The sequence below is a fragment of the Zonotrichia albicollis genome, chromosome 11, assembly GCF_047830755.1.
Source record: "Zonotrichia albicollis isolate bZonAlb1 chromosome 11, bZonAlb1.hap1, whole genome shotgun sequence".
In the NCBI taxonomy this organism is placed as follows: Eukaryota; Metazoa; Chordata; class Aves; order Passeriformes; family Passerellidae; genus Zonotrichia; species Zonotrichia albicollis.
In genome coordinates, this window is record NC_133829.1 from 7836395 (window position 1) to 7841933 (window position 5539).

At 53.4% G+C, this 5539-nt stretch overlaps 1 long non-coding RNA gene across 4 annotated transcripts in view; it reads left to right on the forward strand.

Annotated features, from left to right (window-relative positions):
* Positions 1 to 4836, forward strand: part of LOC102064792 (uncharacterized) — a 45708-nt gene extending 40872 nt beyond the window's left edge. For all 4 annotated transcript variants that reach the window (XR_012582124.1, XR_012582125.1, XR_012582127.1 and 1 more), the window contains one exon: positions 4208 to 4836. This is a non-coding gene — a long non-coding RNA (uncharacterized LOC102064792). The remainder of the gene's footprint in view (positions 1 to 4207) is intronic.
* Positions 4837 to 5539: the final 703 nt, after the last annotated feature.

Genomic DNA, 5539 nt, shown 5'->3' on the forward strand with positions numbered 1-5539 from the left:
GGCTGGAGAAATGCCCTCCAGTGACAGCACCCAAGGGTACAGAGGGCTGTCCTGCACTTGGTCACAGGAAACTTCTGTTCCTCATGCAGCCCAGTGCCAGCTAATGGTGTTCCCCAAGTCAGGGCTCACTTCCAGTCTCCTGTCTCCCCATCCCCCACCTCCTTGCTGCCTCCCTCCCCCCTTTCCCCCAGTGCCTCTCCTCCTGCTTTGCATAATTTTCCATTTTCAGTGTCCCCTTTTCTTTTTCTCCTCTCCATATGGTGCGTCCCCCTCTCTGCCTGGCGCAGGAGCCATCCTTAACAAGCTCGGCAAAGCCCTCTCTCAGGGGCTGCACATGAAAGATGCTCTGTAAAAACAGAGGCTGGGATGGAGCTCCCCCTTTTTTCCCCCCTTGATTTATATGGGGCTGGGATGTGGGAACGTTTCTGGGTCGCATTTTAGAGCCGCCGGGTGCTTGTGCCTGTTCTCTCCAGCCATTCAGTGCAGACCCCTAAGGCCTGCTCGTTCTTAGCCTTTGATCTGCAATGCAGAAAGAGCATCCAGGGCAAGTTTGTGCCTCTCATCCAGCCCCTGCCCTCATTTTGGCTGGCAGGGAGGGGTGCCCTGTCCCACCACACTGGGGAGAGGCCGTGCCCTTTCCTCTCAGTGTCCGGTGGCCTTTTCCAGCTGGCTACTTTGTCTCCCTCCCACATCCCTGGCACCATGAGGACCTTCCCACTCACGAGGTCCGAGGCACTGGGTCGTGGTGAAGCAGCAGGTCGTGGGATTTGTGGTGCACGGCAATTCTGCACGTCTAACCCACCCCTGCCCCTCTCCAGCTCTGCTGCAGACACTGGCCAGTGAGCACCCAGGGGTGCCTGGAGGGTGCTGGGGCTGAGCAAAGGGTGCTGGGGCTGGCAGCGCCTGCCCAGCATTTGATGGGTTAAGCCAGTCTCTAGCTAATTTCTCCCAGCGGCTCCCCTCCTCCTCCTCGTACTTCTGTATGCAGCAGGCAGGGCCTCAGCGCAGGTTCCTGCACTGAGCTGTTGCCAGGGGAGTAGTTAGGCGAGTCTGAGCTATGTGGGGAAAAGGCCCGGGCTGTCAAAGTGTCTGAGATGAACCATAGCCCGGTCCCCCTGCAGCTGGGCCCAAGCATGCATCAGCCCTTGTTTGGAGCCTGGGAATGGCAAAGCCCAGGGAGGTTCAAGGGCAAACTTGCTATTCATTAGTCAGGGGTCCTTGACGTTCCCACTCTCTGTCTCCCTTCTTCTTCTTCTTCTTCTCTTTTCTGTCCCTCTTTTGACAGATTCCTGGGTGCTTTTGGGGAAAACTCCCCTCCTCCTCCTCGCCCCAGCAAAAAGCCCTCCACATAAACTTCCCCAGCAGACAAGGCAGGAGGACAATAACGTCAGGGCCGCGATGCAAACGAGAGCCAGCGGAGCAGCCGCATCCCCCGGGTGTCCTTTCTGCCCGGCCCTTCCCGCGCTGCTGCGGGAGCCTCAGCCGCCGCATTCATTTCGCTCATCTTGCCCATCTCCGATGTTTTATTATCTTGATGCTTGCAGGAAATTGTAACTTGAGATAAGGAAAATGTCAGGCGCCTTCTCCTCTCTCCTGTAGCCCAAAGCAGCGCCAGGTTGCTCCGTAGGAAATGTAAATGCTTTGCCCAGGTGCAGAGGATGAGCACGAGATGGAGGGAGCCTCGAGAGGCCGCGCGAGCATCTCCGTAAGGAGATAAAACTCGCGGCGTAGGCGGAACACGGAGCCTCCCTCCCGCCCCGCTGAACGGAATATTTCATAGCTCTTAGAAGCCGAAGCTCCCTTGTAATTATCCAAAGCAAACAGCACGTGTTATTAGTTTAAAATGATTTTTTTTCCCCCTCCCCGGGCCCCTGGAGCAGAATGGAGGTGTAATTGTGCTAAGGAGTTAGCAGGGGAGAGCACAGCTTTTGGTCACATTCAAGTTGGAGGGCTTGAGCCAGGGAGGCTGGTATGAAAGGCTGGTATTTGCATAAGCAGCGTGCATCCCTACAAAAAAGAAAGATATCAGGGGCTTGCAAAATTCAATCAAGGCTGGGAGGGAAGAAAAAAAAAGGGGGGGGTGGAAGGGTGGGGGAAAAAAATTGACAGTGAAAAAGGTTTTTCTAAGTAACACCCTGTCGAGATTAAATTGTCCAGAAAGTTTCTCCGTGTGAGCCGGTGAAGCGGAGGCTGGGCTGAGGGCAGGGGAGGAGCGGGGTCCCTCCTTCCTGGCCTCAATAGGGGACAGGAATCTGATTAGGCAGAGCGTTCTGCATCCATTTACCATTATTTGAGGGGTTTTTTTTTTCTCTTCCCACCGCCCAGAATTGCTGTGGCAGGGCAGTTTATCAGCATATAAACCTCAGTACTGGCTTTGTAAGGGCACAAGGAGGCACTGGAGCAAGTGTTGGGGCAGAGGCTGAGCTACAATTTCAATTGTTTATTCAGCTTTAAAAAAAAAAGAAAAAAGGACAGTAAATCCACACACAGAGCAATGTTTTCCCTGTGCAGGGCATTGCGGGGGGAAGGCAGTGTTGGAGCTGGGTCCTGGTGGAGCCCTATTTTTGCAGGCACCCTCAGTGCAAGGCTGAACTTTGCACAGAGAGAAAGTGCATGCAGGACATTTGAGTTTTTCTGAAGCTTATGTTGAGTCAGTTGGGCTGGTCCAGTCCCTCCTGCCCTCAGTTACTGAGTGCCAAAAGTTTCAAGCCCACCAGGCAGGCAGTAGGTGATTTCCAGGCTGGGTTGATGTCTGGTACCAAGCATCCCCTCTATCCACACTACAGAAGAGTTTCTTGTAGGCCAAAACAAGTTCAGCCAGGACAGGGGACTTTACCTGCCAGGTAAAGGCTTTTCCCTGGTGAGAACAAGGATTCATCTGCCTCCTCCTCTCCTGGGCTTGTGAAAGCACCCACCATCGTTCAGATCTCATCTGTCCTGACCTCAACATCCTTTCCAGGTTTAGGGGAACATTTGGGATGTTCTCCTAATCTCACATAGGATAAAGAAGTGCTGAGCCTTGGCTTTTTGCAGCCTGGGTCTCCCTAAACACATGCAGCATGGGGTCTGTTCTCTCAGCACCAAAACCAACCACATGGGGTGGGTTTGGCCTCTGCCTCTCTTAAGTTTTAGGCTTGCTTCAAAGTTGCAGAAGGGAAGGGATTTTCCTTGGATTTCCATCAAGTGCTTTATGAATATTGCAATAAAGGGGTTACAGAAGATCTATTTTTAAGAGAGAGAAAAAATACCCATGAAAATTGCAGCCTGGACCCCAGAGTGTAGAGTATTTGCACAGTTCAAAGAGTTACGGTGGTTCATCCAGTCACAGCCTGGGAACGTTGCGGTGCGACCTACAGCAGATCACATGCCGGCTGCTCCCAGGGCGGCTCATTAGAGAGCCACACACAAGATTTATCTCTTAAAATGGGCTTGCAAATATTTTATAAAATTTGCAATATTTTATAAAATTACAATTTGGTGCAATAAAAAGAATAAATTAGCCAGCTGATGGTTCCTTTTGCAAGTGTACTCAAGGATTTGTTATATTAGTCTTTACTCCTTCCAATGTAACAGTTTGTGGGCAAAGCAAAGGGAAGATAGGAAAAGGATAGGACTGGTTTGGGGGCTAGGGAATACACACTCAACATGGATAAAGTGTAAAGGAAATAGATGAAAAAAATCAGGAAAAAGGGAGGAGAACGTGCTGCAAGGTGTGAGATGTGGGAGGCGTGGGGAAAGCCGAGAAGGGGACTTGGGCTGAGCATCACAGCTTCGGCTCCAGCTCAGTGGCTTGGTATCACTTTCTCCAGTCAGGCAAGGGCGCCGAGGGCAGAGAAAGTTAACACGAAGATTAAAACATCAGAGGGCTGTGCCTTTAGTGGCTCTGACATGCAGAGTAATCCCATGCCCCAAAGCCTAGGGAGGAAGGACAAGCCGTGAGCCCTCCCCTGGCTGGCGGTGTGCGGGGCAGGCAGAGGTAGGGGATTGAGGAGGGTGAAGGGGAAGCTTGGCATCTTGGAGACTACAGTTTTCCCAGTAAGGAAGAGGGTAAGGTGGTCCAGAGCCGTGAGAAAGATGTGGTGGGGAGGGAAAGAGGATAGGAGTTCTGCTCCACCAGGGACAAGTTGGTCTGTTCTCAGCCAAGCACTACTGGACCATTTCTCTGATACAGATCATAACCACTCCATTTTCTTTCTTTCCTTCCTAGATCCCAGTGAGTGGACAAGGAACTTTTGAAGCCTGTGAGTTCCTTCTTCTAGTTGACTGCCACCTGCCTGGACGTGCCATCTGACTTCTCCGAGTTTCTCCAGGAGAGCCCCAACCTGCTTCTCCATTGGCCCCAGAGAGGAAACAGCTTTGTTTCGTGAACACAGTGGATTTCTGCATCAGTTCGACACACAGCGGTTCAGCCATGGGGAGGGAGCCAGGGCAGCGCAGGGAGCCAAGGGATCATCCCACGTCACTCCTGTATATTGCCTTCAGTGCCCTCAATACCCCAGAGCAGGGCCAAAATGCTTAGGCAGAGAGACCTGAGCCAGTCACTGTCTCACCTGCTGAAATACCAGGTGTGTGAAGTTTGGCTTTGCTCATGGAGCAGAGCTCGGCCCTTGCTGCTCTTGATCCCTGGGTCTGTGGAGCTGTGAAAGCGCAGCCTTCCCAAAGGCACTGTGCTTGGGGCCCATGAGGACCATGAGCTTTTCCAGGCCATGCAGCCCTGCTGCTGTTGTACCGCACCCTCTCTGTTCCTGTAAGAGAAATGTACTGCCTGTAATTCTCTCCCATTCAAATCCTCCCAACCCCATGCACTGTTGAAAATAAACTCTCTCTTTTGCAAAAGCCAGCGTGTGATTTGGTGCAGTCTCTAGACAGAGGAGGCAACGGACACAAAATAAACCCAGGCAAATCAAGAGGGAAGGGGGAGCAGCCGAGGGCCAGGCAGCCGGGCTGCACCGTGCCCCGCATCAGGCACATTTCCCTGAAAGCCCGAGCGAATCCCTCGCCGCTCAATGATCTTTATTTGGTCTGAACCCCGTCTGGGAAGTAACCGCTAAACCCAATGCAAACAGACCCCCGTGAAAGAATATAATGAATATGTCTCTCAAATGATTTGGAGCCCTTCTGCCTGCAGAGCAGGGTTCCCCATTGTGCCCCGCTCCCGGCGTGCTCGGGGCAGGCTGCGCGAGGTGGCCGCTTTCCCAGCTGAAATCCGAAAAAAGCAAACAATGGGTCAAGGCCGGCATTGTGCGAGCCCAGGCAGGCAGAAGGAGCGCAGCCCGGCATGGCCAAGTTCAAGGCTGGGCAGGGGGCCGGGCGCGGGGATGCTAATGGGGGCTGCGAGGGGGCTGCGGAGCAGGGGGGCCGGGGGGGCTGTGTGCTCCTGCCCTGTGCAGCCCTGAGCACCCAAAAACCATCTCACAGAGAGGCAGCGATGGCCAAGTGCAGCGAGGGGTGCTGGGTGGGGACAGCGGTGAAACTGGGAGGAATTTGGGTTGCTGGGGGGCTGATGGTGCTTGGGGGGGTGGTATTGCTGTGGGGGATT